Below are 21,073 nucleotides of genomic sequence, written 5' to 3'. Positions count from 1 at the left end.
GTGCAGCACACCTCAATAGCAAGGAAGATGGAGCTATGGCGAAGAATAGTGGACAGGGTCAACGCAGTGGGACAGCACCCAAGAAATCGGGAGGACATCAGGAAAAGGTGGAACGACCTATGGGGGGAGGGGCGTTCCAAGGGGTCAAGACACCACCCGGCGGTTCAGGGGACTGGCGGCGGACCCCCACCTCCTCACCCACAACTACCAACATGGGAGGAGCAGGTCTTGGTGATTCTGCATCCTGAGGGCCTTGCAGGAGTAGCTGGAGGAATGGACTCTGGTAAGTCAAAGCTTTACTAATATATCCCCCACCCTACCTGCATGCTATCACATACCCCCACCCTCAACCTCATCCCCATCACACCAACTCCTCACAAATGTCCCAATCTCCCAACACCAAGCCCTGTAACAACAACAACAACAAAGCATGGACACCCATCACTAAAGCATGCACACTGCACATAGCCATACACCCCCCTAACCATCATCACACAAGCTCCCACACAGGAATGCCAGCACTGGGGTACACGGTCACCCACCCATTGCACACCATGGCAAACACAGATGCAATAATCATGCCTTTCCACCCCTGCAGGACCCCTACCCAACGTCACCAGACAGGAGGGTCCAGACATGTCCACTCCACCCACAGAAGAGGCCCACAGTGATGACAGCAGCTCTGTCCAACTGGATCTAGATGACCAGCCCGGACCATCGGGGACCTCTGGACAGTCGGTTCCCCTCACACAGGCACAGGCCACCACAGACCTTCCCCCCTCTGGAAACACCAGCACAGCACCCACCCAGCGGGCCCATACCTCCATCCCCAGGACACGTCAATCAGCTGTGTGTCCACCACTACAGGGAACACAGGATAACCCTCCACCCCAACAACAACAGGGACCTGGGGGCAGTGGCAGTGGGCACACGGTCCAGGGGACGGAGGCCCAGGAACACAGGGGAACTGGAGGGCTGCTGTGCGACAGGGGGCAGACAGGCCAAGGGAATCCACTCTCCATGAGGCCCTCTCCTCCATCATGGGAGCATACCACCACTCCCAGGAGACGATGGCAACGTTACTGGCCAAGTTCCAGGAGACCCAGCGCATTCAGGAGGAACAATATTTGGGCTTCGGGGAGGAACTCAGAACCATCAGCTCCACCCTGGGCACCATCGTAGGGGTGCTGAAGGAAGTACTCAACACCAGGAGGGACACTGTGGCACAACAAGAGGCCCCTGACACTAGCATGGACGATGAACTGCCCACCACCTCCGCCGGTGCTAGTTGAAAGGACGCCCCGCCACAGGACCACCACACCAGCACCCCACCCCTTGCAGAGGGAGAACCACCCCACAAACGGTCCCAGACATCCAGGAACAAGACAGAGAACGATGCCAAGACCCCCGCCAAGAAATGAGACCACCCTGATTGTCATCCTACTGTCCCACTTTGTCACCCTATCCATAATTAAACTGCCACAGCTCCACTTCCTATGCTCATATGGGCAATGCACCTGTGAGACTAATAGACTGGACTCTGCCATGGACACTCCTCCGCCATCACCCCTCACCAATTAACTTCACCCTCCAATATTTTGCATTGAAATAAACACACCTAAAGCACAAAATGATCTGGAGTCTGTCTGTGATTTCGAAATAGTGTATTAGCAATTACAGTGACAAAATGTGTTTTAAATAGTAATGTCAACATACCTATGTCACACAACTGTAGTCCATGAGGAATGTAAGCAGATGACACACAGTGGGACCCACATCTGTGAAACCGTAAGGGAAAGTGACAACTCAGTGACCATACACTGTGTGAAAACAACAGACAGGATAGAGGTAGTAGTGTAAAAGTACATGTAGTAGGCAGGATTGTATTCTCACCTGTGTTTCACTGGAAATATTGCTGGATCACTGAGTCCCTGTTCTGCATGTCTTCTTCCTCTGCTTCATCCTCATCACTGTCCACAGGCTCCACAGCTGCCACAACACAGCCATCTGGACCATCGTCCTGCAGAAAAGGCACCTGTCGTCGCAAAGCCAAGTTGTGAAGCATACAGCAGGCCACGAGGAGGCCGAAGGTCCGCTCGATCACCCTCCTAGTTCACCCATGGGCCTCATTGTAGTGTTCCTCTGTCCTGGTCCTAAGATTCCTCACTGGGGTCAGTAGCCATGACAGGTTGGGGTACCCAGAGTCACCTGGAAATGGCAAGGGACAACTGTTAGACACACACTAACCTGTAGGGATAACCCCAGACAACCATTCCCACTGTCTTGCTTCCAGGGGCTCACCTAATAGCCACACACGGTGCCTCTGGAGTTGACCCATCACATAAGGGATGCTGCTATTCCGCAGGATGTAGGCGTCATGCACTGAGCCAGGGAACATGGCATTCACATGGGAGATGTACTGGTCGGCCAAACATACCATCTGTACCTTCATGGAATGATAACTCTTCCGGTTTCTGTACACCTGTTCACTCCTGTGGGGGGGGGGACCAAAGCCACATGGGTCCCATCAATGGCACCTATGATGTTGGGGATATGTCCCAGGGCATAGAAATCACCTTTCACTGTAGGCAAATCCTCCACCTGAGGGAAAACGATGTAGCTCCGCATTTGTTTCAGAAGGGCAGATAACACTCTGGACAACACCTTGGAAAACATAGGCTGGGACATCCCTGATGCCATGGCCACTGTTGTTTGAAATGACCCACTTGCAAGGAAATGGAGCACTGACAGCACCTGCACTTTTGGGGGGATTCCTGTGGGATGGCGGATTGCTGACATCAGGTCTGGCTCCAACTGGGTACACAGTTCCTGGATTGTGGCACGGTCAAACCTGTAGGTGATTATCAAATGTCAATCCTCCATTGTCGACAGGTCCACCAACGGTCGGTACAACGGAGGATGCCGCCATCTCCTCACATGTCCCAGGGGACGGTGCCTATGAAGGACAACAGTGAGCACAGAGTCAAACAACTCAGAGGTACGTAGCCACAGTTTACCCAGAACACCAATCATACACAAAAGGTGGCCTCTATGTGTGTTGAGGCTAGGCCTAGGTATGTGTGACGCAGTTGAAAATGAGGCCATGTGGGCCCCTGAAATGGCGGCTGCCTGACCTCTAAAGTGGGACAATGGGATGTGAGGTAACTGCGCTGGCGTTGTACACCGTCGCGGTAGGCGGTCGGAGACCTCGGCGCAATGCTGCATTGGTTAACATTGGACCCTATGGGTCCCAGGAGCCAATGATGATGTACGCCGGCGGTGATGGTACGCACCACCGCGGACGTGACCGCCATTTTCTATCACTTCAATCACTCGATACCTGATCTTCGATAGGAGAGGACCTACACTGCAAGTGCTGCTGTGACCTCAGTCTGGAAGAGACAATGGCTCGTGCGTCTGGGGAAAGGGCCCCTGCCTTCACATCGGAGGAGTTGGAGAAGCTTGTTGATGGGGTCCTCCCCCAGTACACGCTACTCTACGGTCCTCCAGACAAACAGGTAAGTACACAGGGAGCATGTTGTATGGGCTATGCCTGTGTGGAGAGGGCTGGATGTAAGAAGGAAGGGGGCAGAGTGCTGCGTGCATGAAAGACGGTGAGTGCATGTGCCACATGGCAAGGGTAGGTATTGGGGCCACTCACTTTGACGGTGCAGTTGGTAATGACTTCTCTTCTTCCCCTGTACATTTCATGTGGGTCAGCGCCCACCAGAAGAAAGATATTTGGTGTGCCATCGCCAAGGACGTCCGGTCCCTGGGGATCTACCACAGATGGAGCACCCACTGCCGGAAAAGATGGGAGGACATTCGCCGCTGGAGCAAGAAGATGGCGGAGGCTCAGCTGGGGATGGCCTCCCAACGTGGGAGGGGTGCCCGTCGAACCATGACCCCCCTGATGTTCAGGATCCTGGCAGTGGCCTACCCGGGGTTGGATGGGCGCTTGAGGGCATCACAGCAGACACAAGGGGGTGAGTATGCTCTCATTCAGCTGACTTTGCGCGCAGTGGAGTTGTCTGGGTGGGGGAGGAGGACTGTGGGTTTCCCTAGGCCAGGGCGAGTTCCGTAGGCTAGTCCCCTCCGTAAGGCATGGCCCTGTGGCCCCCCATCCCACCTCTGTAGAGTGCCAAGTACAGTTATTCATGCCCCTGTGTCATCTATGTGTGCAGATGTCGTCCATAGCCTTGTAGGCCATTTCCCAGGAATTGCGCTGTGGAGCCCAAGAGCGCGGCGTAGTGCAGGGGGTCTCTGTGTCTGTCTTGTCCGCCAACTGTAGCGGTAATGCATGAACTCAACATGTCTTTCTTCTGTCTCCCCCCCCCTTTTTTGGTCTTCCTGTTCTTGTATGCATTAGCATTACAGGCGGAGGAGCAGTGGCACCGGAGCACGAGGGAGCTGCATCCCACATGGCCCTGGAGGGCAAGACTATGGATTCTGAATTCACCACTGGGACGGAGGGCGAGGGGAGCTCCACGGCGGGGACAGGAGCTGACACCAGCGACACGGACTCATCCTCTGATGGGAGCTCCCTTGTGGTGGCGGCAACATCTGTGCCCCCGCATCTACAGGTACAGCCGCACCCCCCCTACCAGCACCGCCCTCCCAGCAGCCCCTCAGCCTTTTCCCCGTGCCCGCTCACCAAGGAGGGTGGGCATCACCTTCGCCCAAGGCACCTCACGCCCTGCCCCGTTCACCCCTGCTGCCCTCAGTGAGGAAGCCATTGACCTCCTCAGGTCCCTCACTGTTGGGCAGTCTACCATTTTGAATGCCATCCAGGGTGTAGAAAGGCAGTTGCAACAAACTAATGCATTCCTGGAGGGCATTCATTCTGGTCAGGCGGCCCTTCACCGAACTTCTCAAACTCTGGCCTCAGCACTGATGGCAGCCATTGTCCCCATCTGTAGCCTCCCCCCTCCAACTTCCTCCACCCAGACCGAATCCCCTGTACCTCTGCCTATCCCAAGCACACCATCAGACCAGCCTGCACACACCTCACCACACAAAGGAAGCTCAGGCAAACATAAGCACCACACATCCCTCAGGCACTCACGCAAGCAACACACACATGCAGACACACCAACATCCACTGCCTCCACTGTGTCCCCCTCCTCCCTCCCAGTCTCGTCTACACTCACACCTGCATGCACTACCTCTACAGCCACTACGTCCCTCACCAGCACACCCACCAGCACACCCCACTCACGTGCACTCACCACCCCCCACTACCATTCATACGTCCCCTGTGTCCTCTCCCAGTGTGTCTGTGACGCCCCCTCCCAAGATACACAAACGCAGGCACACACCCACCCAACAGCCATCACCTCACGACAGCCTCCAGCGCATGCACCTGCACCCAAAGTCACCAAACGTACACCTCCTACAACCACCACCTCTTCCTCCACTCCCAAACCCCCTCCAGCTACCCGTCCCAGTGTCTCCCAAAAACTTTTCCTGTCCAGCCTTGACCTTTTTCCCACACCTCCCCCACCCTGTCCATCTCATAGGTCCCAAAGTAGCACCTCAGCCACAACATCTACGGGACCAGTGGTGCCTGTTGTCACAGGTATGTGGAGTGCAACGGCCACCAGGACAGCCAGTGTTGCACGGAGCCACAGCACAGGCAGTCCCCCCCCTGTGAAGCATCAGAAGTTGGCCAGTGCCCGGTGGGAGAGGGGGAAGACTCCAGCCACCAAAGCCGCTCTCAGGGGTCCCGGTGGGAGTGTGGACTCAGCTGTTACACCTCCCAAGGTGGGGAAGGGCCACAAGAAGCCCGGCAAGTCTGGGAAGAGCTGCACGGCGGAGAAGACCGCCATCATCCCCACTGCCCAGGAGGGCCCCGCCAGCCCCAGCCCAGCTGTCCAGGAGGCCACCGCCAGCCCCAGCCCAGCTGCCCAGGAGGGCCCCGCCAGCCCCAGCCCAGCTGCCCAGGAGGCCACCACCAGTACAAGCCCCGCTGGGCCATAAAGGACCGCCAACACAAGCCCAACTGCCCAGGAGGCCACCACCAGCACAAGCCCCGCTGGGCCATGAAGGAACGCCAGCCCCAGCCCAGCTGCCCAGGAGGCCACCACCAGCACAAGCCCCGCTGGGCCATGAAGGACTGCCTGCACAAGCCCCGCTGGGCCATGAAGGACCGCCAGCACAAGCCCTGCTGGGCCATGAAGGACCGCCAGCACACGCACCGCTGGGCCGGGCACCGCCAACTGAAGCACAGCTGAACAGGGCACCGCCAACTCAAGCACCGCTGAACAGGGCACCGCCAACTCTAGCACCGCTGAACAGGGCACCGCCAACTCAAGCACCGCTGAACAGGGCACCGCCAACTCAAGCAACGCTGAACAGGGCACCGCCAAATTAAGCACCGCTAGCCCATGAGCGGCAGGGGCACTGACGCAACTGGGTCCGTCACGGGGTAAGTGATGCACTCTGGGCACCAGTCCCCCTCCAGAACCAGTGGAGACATGCATCCACTACCTCTGTCCTTCACAGGATGAAGCACTCTGGGCACCAGTCCCCCTCCAGAACCAGTGGAGACATGCATCCACTACCTCTGTCCTTCACAGGATGAAGCACTCTGGGCACCAGTCCCCCTCCAGAACCAGTGGAGACTGTTATCCACTTGAGAGACTGTGTCTTTGCACTCCCCAGGATGCAGCAGTGGGCAACCCACCCACTGTAGAGACTTGAGAGACTGTGGCTTTGCACTCCCCAGGATATGGCAGTGGGCAACCCACCCACTGTAGAGACTTTAGAGACTGTGGCTTTGCACTCCCCAGGATGGACCAGTGGGAAACCCACCCACTGTAGAGACTTGTGAGACTGTGGCTTTGCAATCCCCAGGATTGAACAGTGGGCATTGATCCCCCTCGTGGATCTGGCGTTGTGCACTCATCCGGGTGAGGTGCACCCCCTTCCCTTCCCCCTGAGGTGCCTGTTGTATTTCTATCTGATGCCCCTGCAGAGTTCTCTCTGTTTTGATCAGGTATCGAGTGTGGGCCTCGCCCATGCATTTTGGGTCCAGTGGTCCACGGACTATAAATGGTGCAATACCTGGACTTGTATTATTGGTGTATATATTTGTTTATAGTGTATATATATGTTTGAGTACTGGATTTTAATTTATTACAATGGTTACACTAATTTCCTTTTGTCTTTGCATTCTTCCGGGGGGCTTCGGGGGTGTAACTGTAATGTATCATGCTGTATTAGTGTGTGTGTTGTAGTGGGTGAGGGTGTGGGTGGGGTGCTGCGTGTGTGTGTCTCTGTTTTTTGCCTCCCCCTTCCCTGTGTCGTAGGTGCAGTACTCACCGTGGTCTTCGACGCCGGCATTCGTGCTCCTGGTAGAGGAGCAGTAAGACTGTCGCAGGTAGAATTTGGAGTTCCGGCTCCATGGTGTCCTCGTTCCTCGTGGGGTGTGTAGAGGTGAGCGTTTTTCCTTCGGAATTCCTGTTTCTGCCGTGTTTTTATCTGCGGTGAATCCGCCCCGGAAAAGGTGGCGGATAGGCCTGTCATAATAGTGTGGGCGGTACATTGTCTCTCGCCTGTCTGTTGGCGGTGACCGCCGCGCTGTTTGTTTGTACCGCCGTGGCGGTCGGAGTGTTAAAGTGGCTGTCTTTGTTGGCGGTTTCCGCCACGGTCGTAATTGCAATTTTTTTACCGCCGGCTTGTTGGCGGTCTTTCCACCGCTTTAACACCGTCCGCCAGGGTTGTAATGATCACCAATGTGTTTTGTGTGTATCTTATACAACTTTAGACCACATAAACAATGCTGTGCCCTCCACAGACCCCATGGCCTCCAGGCCGTCTTGCAGGGCATCAGGGGGAGTGGAGGTCCAAGTCTTCCCCTAACTGGCCCTCAGGGGGTGTTAGGGAACCAGCCTCACTGGTCCTGGGCTGAGCTGTAGACATAGCTCTTAGCCCGTTAGAGCACTAGCTGTCCATGGTGTTGCTCCATTCAATTTCAGTGTCCGACTCTCTGTCTCTCCCTTGTGCAAGGACTTTTAAGTGGAGGTGGAGAGTTCTAGGTTCCAGACACTGCTGGCCAATCCTAGGGTGCCACATCACCCCTTTACCCCTGTCTCAAACCTCCTGCACAGCGTGCTGGGACAATCCAAGAGGGTGCTGTAAAAGTGGTCTCTGTTCAAATTTCCTCTGGGGGCCTCAACTCTGCCCGTAGCTGACATCACTGCCAGGGACTTTCCCACCAAAACGTCAAAGGGGAGCCACCTCCTGAGTGAGCTGCAGAGGTCTGGGCTTCCTCCTGTGTTCTGTGGGCCTGTGATGTCTTAACCCTGGAACAGTGTGACATCTAATTAACAGATGCAAACTTTTTCCCTAAATCCAGCCTCCTCAGGAGCTGAGTGAAACACTGTTAATTACTGCCTATGTGTGTGAAGGCCTTTGTTCCCTCCCCTGGGGAGCAGAGTGATTAACTTGGCCCAGCAAGATGACAAAAGGCCTGTAATCTGCTAATGAACGGAGCTAGAGAAATATGACCATTCTCTCTAGACTTTGTAGGCCTACTAAAAGTGAAACAGCACTTTAAGGCAGATTTCCACCTCTGTGAATAGTACAGTGACACTGCAGATAAACCAGTAAACCCTATCGTCCTTACCTATGAGTACCCACTAATAAGTCCTAGCCCAGGTCAACATCTAATCTTGCAGAGTCCCCTCTTGCGCCAGGCTACCTGTGTACATTTGCCCAGCTTACTCGTGTGCACACATGTTCAAGTTTAACCAGCCAAGTGCCCCTTTCTCAAGCTACTACACAGCATTCTTATCTGGTGGTAAACATATGCTGTCCACCTACTATGTGATTACCGTGGGTAAGTCACAAGTGGTGAGACTGCCCACAGTAAAAAGTCCAAAACCAGGTGATCAAAAAGCAAAAAATCTGTGTGCACTAAATGAGTGGAATCCATTTGCAACAGTGCCATCCATTGAAATGATCACATTTAGACAGTCCACAAAATGTATCTGATCTCAATAAAATGCAGCTATGTGAGACATGCCAATGGCTCTTGTTTGTAGGGCTGAACCTATGAGTGCATGCACTAGTGCATGCGTCTCGCTTGCAAGGGTTTAGAACCTGCCTGTCGCTTATCATTTGTTGGTTTGCGTGGCACTCTTCTTCACAGCCTCATAATTCTTAAAGGCAGTCCTGGCATCATTTCCGTCCCCTTGTGTGGAGCAGGGACCAAGTACTGATTGATTCAGCTTAATTAGTACCTGTCCACTGCTCCCGACATGATCAAGGTACTATTTTGTTCTTTTGAACTTCTAGTGCCCTGCAAACAGGCTTCTCAATGGCAAAAACATGCCCAGCAGGACAAACAAAGTTGCAAAGTTTTATTTTTTAAAGCTAACTTTCTTTTATTTTGCCAAGTCATCTTTTCTCACTTTACACTCATGTTTTCTTTTGTATTTGCTCATGGGCGTTCTTCTCAAAAGATGATGTTTAACTTTTTTGAAATATTGCAAAGCGACCTTGCTTCTTTATTATGTGTAATTTCTGAAATGATGCTTTAACACATAATAGTGCAGTTCACCCCAATACACCCCACTCTAATCCTCCTCACTACAATCCACCCCACTTTACCCCACACCAATCTACCCCACTCCAATCCAAACACCTCTCCCCAACCCAGTCCAATCCAACCACCCACTCTAATCCTCCTAACCCGCCCCAATCTAATATGCCCCACTCCAATTTACCCCACTCTAAAAACATTCTGCTCCACTGCATACTAAAACAATCTGCTTCACTCCAGTCCAAAACAATATCTGGCCCCCTCCAGTCCACCTCATCCCAATCTGCCCCACTTTAATTCAAAACAATCTGCCCCACTTCAATCCAAAACAATCTGGCCCACTGCAATCTGTCCCACTCCAATCTGCCACAGTCCAATTCTAAACAGTCTGTCCCACTGCAATCTGGCCCACTCCAAATCCAAAACAATACACCCCACTCAAATCCAATCTACCTCCCCCCAATCCAATCCACCCCACTCCATCCCAATTCACCGCACTCCTATCCACCCCACTACCATCCAAATGACCCCCCTCACATCCAGTCCACCCTGCACCCACCCAACCCACCCTAATACAGTCTGCCCCACTCCCATCCAAAACAATCTGTCCTACTCCAGCCTGCCCCCTCCAATCCAAAACAATCTGTTCCACTCCAGTCTGTCCCATTCTAATCGAAAATAATCTGCCCCACTCCAGTCCAAAACAATCTGCCCCACTCCAACCCAAAATAATCTTCTCCACTCCAATCTGTCCCACTTCAGTCCAAAACAACCTGCCCCACTCCAATCCATTTGAGTCTGCCCCACTCCAGTCTGACCCACTTTAATCCAAAACAACCTGCCCCACTCCAACCTGCCCAATCCAATCCCAAACAACTCACTCCAATCCAAAACCATCTACCCCACTCCAAAGCAATCCACCTCACACCGATCCAGTACACCCCACTCCATCCCAGTTAACCCCACTCCAATCCACCCCCGACAACCCACTCTACCCCACACCACTCCGATTCACCCCACACCAATCCCGTCCACTCCAACCCACACCAGTCCAATCTAGCCCCGTCCAATCTAACACACATCAGCCCAATCCAATCCACCCAAATCCAGTCCAGCTCAACCCACCCTACTCTAGTGCAATCCACCCACCCACTCCAGTCCAATCCACCCCACTCCAATCCAGCCCAATCCAACCAACCCCACTCCAATCAACTCCATTCAACCTAGTCCACCTCACTCCAATCCACCCTAATACAATCTGCCCCACTCCAATCCAAAACAATCTGCCCCACTCCAGCCTGCCCCCTTTAATCCAAACAATCTGTCCCACTCCAATACGCCCCTCTCCAATCTGCCCCATTCTAATCGAAAATAATCTGCCCCTCTTCAGTACAAAACAACCTGCCCCACTCCAATTCATTTCAGTCTGCCCCACTCCAGTCTGCCCCACTTTAATCCAAAACAACCTGCCCAATCCAATCCACCTCACACAAATCCAACACACCCCACTCCATCCCAATTTACCCCACTCCAATTCACCAAAATCCACCCTACAATCCAGCCCTCCCCACACCAATCAACCCCACACCAATCCCATCCAGCACAGTCCAATCTACCCCACTTCAATCCAACACACATCACCCCAATCCCACTGCAATCCACTCCAGCCCAAACCCTCCCCACTGTAGTGCAATACACACCACTTCAGTCCAATCCATCCCACTCCAGTCGAATCCACCCCACTCCAACCCAGCCCACTCCAAACCAACCAACCCCACTCAAATCAACCCCATCCCACTCAATTCAAGCCCACCCTACTCCAATACACCCCACCCCACTCCAATCCTATACACCCCATTCCAATCGAGTTCACCACTACCCAAACCACCTCACTCCAATCTAATCTAACCAACTCCAATACAGTTCTCTTTAATCCACCCCACTCATGTCCAATTCAGTCCACATTAATCAGCCCTACTCCAGGCAATCCACCCACTCCAAACCACCTCAATCTACCCCACTTCAATGAAGTACACCTCTCTCCAATCAATCTACCCTACACCATTCCAAGCCACCACACACCAATCCAATCCACCCCACCCCACTTCAATCCAATCCACCCCACTCCACTCCAATCCATTCCACTGCAGCCCACCACACCGCAATCCATTCCACATCACCACACTGCAATCCACCCCACTCCAATCGACAACACTCTATACCAATCCAATCCATCCCACTCCATCCCAGTTCAGTCGATCCCACTCCACCCCATCCAGCCCGCCTCACTTCAATCCATCCAGCCCATCCCAACCCAATCCACCTCACTCCAATCCACCCAACTCCAATCCAATCCACCTCACTTCAGTCCAATCTAATCCACCCCACCCCACTTTACCCACCCCAATCCAGTCTACCCCACCCACCCCAGTCCTATCACTCCAATCCAAACCACCCAACCCAATCCAATCCAATCTAATCCACCCCACTCAAATCCATCCAATTCCTTCCACCTCACCCCATTTCAGTCCACCCTACCCCACCCCACCCCACTCCAATCCAATCTACCCCACACCAATCCACCCCACTACACTCAATCCACCCCAGTCTACACCAATCCAATCCACCCAACTCCAATCCAATCTACTCCGCCCCACCCCAGTCCAATCCACCCCACCCCTATCACTCCAATTCAAACCACCCACCCAATCCAATCTAATTCACCCCACTCGAATCCACCCATTCCCATCCACCTCACCCCATTTCAATCCACCCCACTCCATCCAATCCAGTCCACCCCACACCATCCCACCCCACTCCGCTCAATTCAACCAACTCTACCCCAATCCAATGCACCCCACTCTACTCCAATCACCCCACTATCTCATTCTACCCCACTATATTTCACCCCAGGGCTGTGTCTGAGCAGCAGCCGGAGCCGCACAGACCAATCCTGGCGCTGCTTTCTTGCTAAGTTTAGCATGAAAACAGTGCTAGGATTGCTGGGGAGCCTGTGCTGGTTTCCCAGCAGTGAATGCTGGGACACCACAAGAGGAGTGACGAGTGAGGTGGCAGGGACGGAGGCAAGGTAAGTGTGATTTTTTTATTTTTATTCTCATCTCGTCTTAGTCCCTCTCCCCCCTCCCCTGGAGTTATGTGGCGGCCGCTGCTGGCAGGTTAGAGCAGACGATATTTATCACAAAACTCATAATTGCAGTATGTGCAATAATAACAGCAGTTATCGCATATATCTATAGTGAGTAAGAGGGCCACTTATAATGAGGGCCTTAGTGACGTGCTAATTTTGGTAGCTGAATCTCACACAGGGCCAGATGTACGAAAAAAGCAATTTGCGACTTGCAAATTGCGAGTCCCTGCGACTCGCAATTTGCAACTCGCAAATTGCTATGCAGTACGGTGTCTCAGACACCGACTGCAACTCGCAATGGGGTCGCAATGACCCACCTCATGAATATTCATGAGGTGGGTCGCAAATTGCGGCCCCATTGCGAGTATAGGCACTCGCTAACATGGAGGCCTGCTGACGTCAGCAGGCCTCCATGTTAGCGACCTGCTTGTCAATAAAGCAGGTTTTTTTTTTTTAAAGTGTAGCCCGTTTTCCCTAAGGGAAAACGAGCTGCACTTTAAAAAAATCCGAAACCTTTAGTTTCGGTTTTTCAGGGCAGGGAGTGGTCCCTTGGACCACTCCCTGCCCTGAAAAATTTATATCTGGTCCAGTCACAAAGGGGAAGGGGTCCCACGGGGACCCCTTCCCGTTTGCAACTGGGTTACCATCCACTTCAAGTGGATGGTAACTGCGAGTCCATTTGCGGCCGCTTTCGCGGCCGCAAATGGAATTGCATACCAGTGCGAGTCGCTAATAGGAAGGGAACACCCCTTCCTATTAGCGAGTCTGAAATGCATTTTGCGAGTCGGATCCGACTCGCAAAATGCATTTCTGCATAGCAAACCCACGTTTGCGAGTCGCAAACGGGTTGCTACATCTGGCCCACAGTCACTTAAAAGCTACATTTGGGCCCTTAATGACAGTTGTATCCCACAATGGTTTGACATGTGTATACACTTCCTTTCTAATCCCATACAAATGACTTACAAGTGCCGATCGGGGTATCTGAATTATCAACTCATCTACTTGTTCTGACCGCCAGTACTGTATATGCATGTTTATCAGGTGGTTTATGCTTTGTTTTTTTCTCTGTTGTATAATGTAAGTGGGTGACATACATGTGCAAAACCTGTAACAATCAAAAAACAGCAAAGCTTAGTGTACACTTGTTTTGATACACCCTACTGCATGACGCCTCTATCCAGACAGCACACTTGAATTATCCCTACTGTTAGAAATTGGGTTTCTGGTTGGCTAGGGTATGCACCTCAGCCAGGCAGAACTTACCCACACTAGTCAGGGCAAGGGAGTTACACGTCCAAGATAACCCCTGCTCACCCCCTTGGTAGCTTGGCACGAGCAGTCAGGCTTAACCCGGAGGCAATGTGTAAAGCATTTGCACAACACACACAACACATGTGATGCAATATCCCCACCTCAAAGGAAACACAACACCAGATTATATGAAAATATACTGTATTATACACAACGCAATTATTAGACCAAACATCACATAACAGTACTATCCCGCTACCTTAGCAGTTGTCATAACGTTACACATTAGTTACTCTGCAACCTAGCAGTAGTCACACATAACACACAGGTTACTCAGTATTCTGCAACATAAGCAGTAGTCAGGAAAACACGTTATTACATCACAGCACTTGTCATAAGAATATCATAAAATGCCCATAGTAGGAACATTAGAAAACATATGGCAAGTTAGAAAAACATATTAGCAAGCATGTCCATAAAAGGAACATTTACATACACATATGTAAAAACATCAAACGCAGGTAGGTAATATATGAATCAAACAAAAGTCTGTAGAAAGAACTTTGGATTGCAACTATATTGGTCCTTTAAACAGTACCTGGTTGGATGAAGGCACCTCCAGTGCCTAGAAGGCGAACAATGGGGCCCCTGGCGCTCCTATGCGCAAAACGGGGGCCTCCCTTATACTCTGGGGCCAGAGGAGGGCGACATGCACCTCCTCTCTTTTATAGACAGGCCCCTCCGGGGACTGTGATTACTGGGGGCCCCCCAGGGCCTCAACCGGCCCTCACGAGGGGGGACAAACCCAGCAAAAACAACTTAGGGCAGGAGGGGGGCACCACGCACCCCCTCCAGTTTAACGACAGGCCCCTCCTGGGACCCGCGATCTCTGGGGGCCCCCCCCGGGCCTCCACTGGCCCTTCCACCAAGGGGGGGGCCTACAATAATGCCCGTTTTACCTAACAGCAGAAAAGGAGCGTCCTGCTCCTAACGCAGAGGCCAGGGGGAAGGGGGCACTCCCCGCGCCTTCCCCTGGTCCTGCCGTGAAGCCACAAGAAGATCAGACCCTTCCTGGGGCCCGAGCAGACACTCGCCTGCACCCGATGCGGTGCACGAGTGTTCTTCCAGCTTACTGGGCCACTGCGGTGATCTTATTTAAAGGGGCACAATGCAGCAAGGAGCCTACGAGCTCCCAAGGCTCCATAAGCGCGCTGCAATCAGCGCTATGGCAGCCGCAACCACGGAGAAGCACCCCTCGTGAAGAAATGGATCCAGGGGTCAGGGGCCACAGCACCCTGCCCCTGGGGAACAGAATCTTAAGACAAGGTCCTCAGGTGGAGGGCCCAGCTACAGGCCAGCACAAGGGAAAGGCAGCAAGTGGCAAGTCCTTCACAGTGACCAGACAGGTCACCGGTCAGCACAGCAACAGCAGTCCATGGCGGTTCCTGGTGAGTTCTTTCAGCCTTTGGTGTCCAGTTCCAAGATGATTCCAAGAGTCTCCAAATTGTGGGGAAAATTCCCCTGTACTTATAGTCTGTTCTTACAGTGTTTTACAATGGTAGGGAGAGGAGGTTCCAGCCAGTTACAACTGGTTCTGGGAGTGCCCCCTCTCTCCTTTCAGCACAGGCTCCAAACATCAGTGGGGGGTTAACAACCCTATTGTGTGAGGCCAGGGCACAGTCTTTACAAATGCAGGTGTGCCCCGCCTCTCCCTTCTCTCAGCCCAGGAAGACTATTCAGTATGCAGATGCACGTCTGTGACACCTCCACCCTCCCTGTGTACAGGCTGTCTGAAAAGTATGCACAAAGCCCCAACTGTCACTCTGCCCAGACATGGATTGGAGTCAAGCTGCAAAACACCAGTCATAAGCACAGATAAATGCACACTTTCTAGAAGTGGCATTTCTGTGATGGTAATAAAAAATACACCCACACCAGTAAGCAGCATTTATTATCACCATCACAACCATACCAAACACGCCTACGCTACCCCTCATAAATCAGACAATACCCCTTCCACATAAGGCAGGGCATTTCTAATGGAATCTTATGAGAAGGCAACACTCACAGCAGTGAGACACCAGTTAGGCTGTTTGTCACTACCAGGACAGGCCACGCAACTTGGCACATGTCCTGCCTTTCTACATACATGGCACCCTGCTCATAGGGCTAGCTAGGGCATACCTTAGGGGTGACTTACATGTAATAAAAGGGGAGTTATGGGCCTGGCAAGTAAGTTTAGATGCCAGGTCCCTGTGGCAGAAAACTGCGCACACAGGCCCTGCGCTAGCAGGCCTGAGACAGGTTTTGAAAGTCTACTTCAGTGGGTGGCGCAAGCAGCGCTGCAGGCCCACTAGTAGTATTTAATTTACAGGCCCTGGGTATAGAGATACCACTGTACAAGGGACTTATAGGTAAATTAAATATGCCAATTAGGTATAAGCCGATAATACCAACTTTAGATGGGAGAGCACCTGCACTTTAGCACTGGTCAGCAGTGATAAAGTGCTCAGAGTCCTAGAGCCAACAGTGAGAGGTCAGAAAAACCAGGAGGAAGGAGGCAAAAAGACTGGGGATGACCCTGCGTAAGGGAAAAAGTCCAACACCTACCAAATGCCCATCTCTCTCTCCTTCTGAACTTTAAATGAGAACATGTTTGCAATTGCAATGTGAAATGGTGGTAATATTTTACTTATGTCTTTCCCTAAATAGATATCTCCTTTAACTCATTCTGATTCCATCATGAGCATGAATTGCCTTCGGTTACCTTTACAAAATGACTTCTTGCATCATTCCCTGCTACCATTGTGTGAAGCATCCACACTTCCAGGAGGGGTATCGGCCGTGCAGCTAGACAGGAGGGAGGAGTCCTTCAAATGGGACACTGAACATCCTGGTCAGATGCAATACATGTCTACTGATGCGCTTACAGGAGGCTCAGTCTCAGCCAGTGCAGCAAAAAGCGAGTTGTCAAATATGTTGTCAACAAGTCCCGTAGGGCATATATCAGAGGTCGAGAAATCACCTACATCAGAACCATTAACAGCCATAAGAATAAAGCAAGGTAAAACACCTTCAAAAAATGTTTTCTTGAATGTAATGTTGTAATTGTTTTTAATACTTCCATTTGTATCATACTTTGCTTTCTTTGACTAACTGGTAACAGTTGAAGACTGTGCTTGTTGTCAAATAGTATTAGTAAATTTGGAAAGTAAAATCTATTTTTCTTGATATGTTACATTACCTTTCATGTCATGAAGTGCATGCAACCATATTGAGAAATGTACTGGCGTGGTTACAGAGCTAAGCGACAATAGGAAAAGATTGCGAAATAATGTTTAATATTTTTGAATCTTAAGAATAATATTTCACTTTCAAAATGTTGACGTTGAGCTAGTTTTCTAGCATGAGAAAATGTTTATACTTTTTTAAATTAGGGTTATTTAAAAAGCATAACCAAAGCGCCCCGGCCACTGAAGTGATTTAAAATTAAAAAATACACATTAAACACTGTCGCGTGACTGAAGAATGGATAATTGTTTATTTAACCCCAGGAGTGGTAACGTTAGAAAAGGTAGAAATGCACATATGTATAAAAACGGACTGTGGGGGAGGCATTAGAAGGGAGGGGAGATTTGGTGCGCACTGATGGTCACACATTAAGGCGGATACTAAAGGCATAAGCATGTCTGTGCATATCGTAGGTGCCACCCCTGCTTCGTCATAGAAACTAGCATATGTGTAGAAGGGTGAGAGAGCATGTCGCCTTTTCTGAATCGTCTCCACTTTTAGGTCGCCATTTTTAGGTTGAGCATAGCAGCGCGCAAGCTCTGCTCTTCTAGACATGTTGTAATCTATTCTTTGGGCTTTAACCATGCCCATCTTACGCCCATCACTTTCATTCATTGCTGGGCCTGCCTTCAAAAATCCCTTGAGGTCATTGGTAAATGCTTTACATTTGTCCTGCCTTGAGGCTGTTTTGTTACGGCCTTGGAGACTGGAGACTTGGAGACTACATGGATTATTGCACGATTGGGCATGTACTTTATTGTGGCGCATAATTTCTTAATTTGTCTCGCAGCTTCGCTCTCATGGCAGTATGGTGTTCCTTCTTCTTCCTTGTTTTTGGGCATCTTGCTGTTTCTGTAAGATGTCTTTTTTTATTTAATTTTTTTGCAGTTTTACGTTGCGCAAACACAACATGAAGATATTGGAGCGCTTTATGTTTTTTTGCAGTTTTATATAGCACAAACATGATACAAAGGTATTACATTGCTTTACATGAGCACCGGTCACAATACTCAAGAACAAATTCATTTTTCGTAGCAAAGGAAGATTAAGTGATTTGCACAGAAGAGCAGGATGTTGAGCCGGCGCTGAGACTCGAACCGTGTTCCCTAACTCCAAATTCGGAAGCTCTGGCCCTTACGCCACATCCTCTCCCCTGGGGTTTTTTGTCTGGTGCATGTTGGGGCAGTCTGTGAATAATTTCTTTTTTTTATATAGCGCTCGGTAATACAGGTTGCGCCATTTCATAGCGCTGCAAAGCAGGTGCCATTCTTAACAAAAATGCTATGATTCATTTGCTTTGACCTTGCAGAGATGAACAGGTGAAAAAGATATGTCAGGATTATAATCTGCGACATTCTCGTTCTGTCAAGACCTCTGCATTGGGTGCATTAACCAACTGACTTGAGTAGACCTTAATACTAGTCGATAGCATTTGCTCTTGATAACCTCCGGATGATCACCAACCAAGCACATAGGTTAGCTCTAGGGAAGAAGATGGACAAATTATTGGAAAACGAGTCATGACTCCAGACCCTGGCACTTCACTGCCTCAAGCTTGATAGCAAAAACATCTTGCCTTTGGATGCAAATTGGGCCTTTTCAAATAGAGTTCAGTTAGTAGAGGCAGCCATTTTCCTAACCCTGTAGTGCAAAGAAGCTAACATAAGAGTGCCACAGTGAGGAGCACCGTATCAAAGGGCACAAAAGTGGAGTAAACTCCTTCACTTCCTTCTCTCATAATTCACTGGTGTCATGCCTTTGACAGACCCCTCACAGCTAATGCGTCCATGCAGATGCCACTTCCGGAAGAGCTGACAAAAATAGCTATTGAATAGCACTGCTTCCTGTTTGAAGAGGCCCAACCTCAAATACCCCCCACAGTTGCTGTCACAGGGGCAGAGCGCTTACCCATTACCCTCTGGACTCCTGTGTGTAATGATCCATGCATCGTCTGTCACAGTCCAGTAATGTTTAACCTGCTCTCCTCGCTTCCAGTTCCAGGCTTCATATATCCACTCCACTAAGTTCTTATGCATCATTTGATGTAAAATCTATGCATTATTTCTGATTGTCGTGGTTACCAAGTACATGGAAAATCAATATCAAGAAAATATCTTTCTGACCCAATCAATGGCCCTTTTCTCACTTCTGCTTCTACTGGTATTCCTCTCAGTGCTTCATCAGGCCTCCCTGTGTCTATAGGAATATACGTGTGTTTGTTTTTATGGGTACACACCCCAAGGACTAGATCTCAAAATCAATCCTGGACGGTAACAGTAAAGACTCCATGAGCAGGAGATGTTTTAAACAGGAGAACTGTTGTTTCACTAACTGTGACTACCAGGACCAGCCTCTGTTTGTACTTATGTAACCCAAATGTGTAGTTATGACCTTAGTCTTTCTTTGTATAAGACAACAAAGAAAGACTACAAATAGATGCTATGGCGGGTCCAGATTTGTCACTGGCACAACATTGATAGGTAATTATAACGTGGCTCGCACAGGGCCACGGTGGAAAGACCCTAGACAATTGAAATAGTGTACATCAAGAGGGTTTTATACACAATTCCATCACAATTTGTTCACATTACAAATATTTGAAATTTGAGGTCCCAGCCTTTATGTGAAGGTGGCCTGAATATGGGCTAAGGTTGCCCACAGGCCTAATGTGTCCTCAGCAAAGATCTGCATGGCAGCAAGGCATTAAATGTTTGATTCCTAGAGGGGATAGCTTTGCCTTTGATCATCCAGGGTGATACCACTTGAGCCTTTGGAAGATATATCACACCATCACTGCATGGAAGAGACCGGTCGTCAATGAACTAACACACAGAGCCCAGGCCACCACTATCCCAGTTAGTGACAACTTTCAGAAACCAGCGGAAGGGGTGCCACAGCTTCAGATGACGCCATACAGAAGGCAAAGGTGTTCAAACAAATGGTGGGAAGATAATATATATGTTTTATCTTGTGTCTATCTCTTGGTCCTTTCCTTGTCCTGAAGTCATGTCCTGTCATTGTTTTGTGTGTGATGCTATGTAGTTCCTCAGGATTTTGTATGTCAGTTAGAAGCTACTCATGGAGTGAGGTGATAAAACCACGCTGCTGATGGGACAGTGCCACATACATGACTAATAACCTAACTTCTGTACTGATTTACATTGTAACAAATGCTTCAACATGTGTATTCGCCTGTCTTATGTGCTCTGCATCTGTGTCTTCTCTTCAGATCACCTATTATCAGGGCCACTGGAATTATGCAGTAAATGGCTGGCAAAAGTATGTGACACAGGTGCCTGACTTATGTTGCTAGAAATTACAAATTATGCTGCTTAATGCTGCGCTTTCAGTGGTAACATTATTTTGCTGTTTTGTCATTAACACACATTAATACAGACTGAGCAAAGATTTCTCCTCATTAGTACCACAAGCGTCAGCAACTGAAAAGTGACCAGATGACCTCTGCAAAGGATCTGCCTCTCTGCAGAATGTGCCAGAGTCACAGAACTGCATCATCCCAGTGACCCCTCTTAATAACATGCACCCAGAGGAGGCACTGCATTCTTAATGTGGGCTACATAAATGATTGTTATAATGTTATTATTATTGTTATTGCTTTAGTGTGATGGGGTTATGAAGAGGAATACATCTTTATGACTGCACTACGTACAGGGAGTGCAGAATTATTAGGCAAATGAGTATTTTGACCACATCATCCTCTTTATGCATGTTGTCTTACTCCAAGCTGTATAGGCTCGAAAGCCTACTACCAATTAAGCATATTAGGTGATGTGCATCTCTGTAATGAGAAGGGGTGTGGTCTAATGACATCA

At 50.3% G+C, this 21,073-nt stretch overlaps 1 long non-coding RNA gene across 1 annotated transcript in view; it reads left to right on the top strand.

Moving 5' to 3' along the window:
- Positions 1-16,840, top strand: part of LOC138296052 (uncharacterized) — a 140,835-nt gene extending 123,995 nt beyond the window's left edge. The window contains exon 3 of the long non-coding RNA XR_011203738.1: positions 16,662-16,840. This is a non-coding gene — a long non-coding RNA (uncharacterized lncRNA). The remainder of the gene's footprint in view (positions 1-16,661) is intronic.
- Positions 16,841-21,073: the final 4,233 nt, after the last annotated feature.

The sequence above is a fragment of the Pleurodeles waltl genome, chromosome 1_2 (genome assembly GCF_031143425.1).
Source record: "Pleurodeles waltl isolate 20211129_DDA chromosome 1_2, aPleWal1.hap1.20221129, whole genome shotgun sequence".
Classification (NCBI taxonomy): Eukaryota; Metazoa; Chordata; class Amphibia; order Caudata; family Salamandridae; genus Pleurodeles; species Pleurodeles waltl.
Note: the sequence above shows the minus strand (reverse complement) of the source record. Positions and strands in the feature narration are given on the sequence as shown.